The sequence below is a fragment of the Daktulosphaira vitifoliae genome, unplaced genomic scaffold, assembly GCF_025091365.1.
Source record: "Daktulosphaira vitifoliae isolate Bord-2020 unplaced genomic scaffold, ASM2509136v1 Scaffold_1, whole genome shotgun sequence".
Classification (NCBI taxonomy): domain Eukaryota; kingdom Metazoa; phylum Arthropoda; class Insecta; order Hemiptera; family Phylloxeridae; genus Daktulosphaira; species Daktulosphaira vitifoliae.
Genome location: NW_026099572.1, coordinates 61,103,279 through 61,104,083, shown reverse-complemented (window position 1 = coordinate 61,104,083; position 805 = coordinate 61,103,279).

The following is an 805-nucleotide window of genomic DNA, read 5'->3' as shown; positions in this document are numbered from 1 at the left end:
CCTTATACCTTATAAATGTGTCTACCTTATTTTTTCAAATTGAAGCACATATATTTAAATAGTTTAAATAATATAAAATTATATAATTTAAAAATGTCGAGTCAATATAAACTTTTGTGTACTATTTCAGAAGTTATGAACATTTTTATATCTTAGTGTGAGGAAGAATAAGTTCACTTTTCTACATAGCATGTTATAACTTCAAAATACTGGTTCAAGAATATTGTGGACCCTTCATTTTAATTAGGGTCCTTAGCAGTACACTGCTGATCTCATTACTGTAGTACAGATTTTTCTGCGTGAATTGTATAATATTTTCATAATGAACGCCGCTTAGTTTCTTAGTTTTATATTTAAGACCTTTAAACCTTTCAGCTATTGCTCCCATAGGGTGTGCAACTCCTGGAATGCATCTGCTGTCATTGTCTCTTTGCTAATAGACGATTCACAAAAGTCCCGTTGTTCATATTAAGGTTTTAAATTGCAACGATTCTTCTGCGAAGATTCGTCAGTTCACGTCTTGTAACTAATAGTTATCCATTACATCTGTTTGGTAGAGACACCTTTAGCAAAGACCTTGTGGACCAGTTGTCACAAACGCTGTTGATTATATTATATCGTGTTTGTCAAAACTGATATTACGTACTATAAATTAAAAAAAAAATATGTCTCGACTAGATAAGTATCTTCTACGTGCAAACATGGCTGCCGTATTAAAAAAACATGCTATTTTTGTGTTAAAATTTTCAACTTTAAAATGCTATAACTTTTCGAAAAATGCATGTATCAGCACAAATTTTTTTTT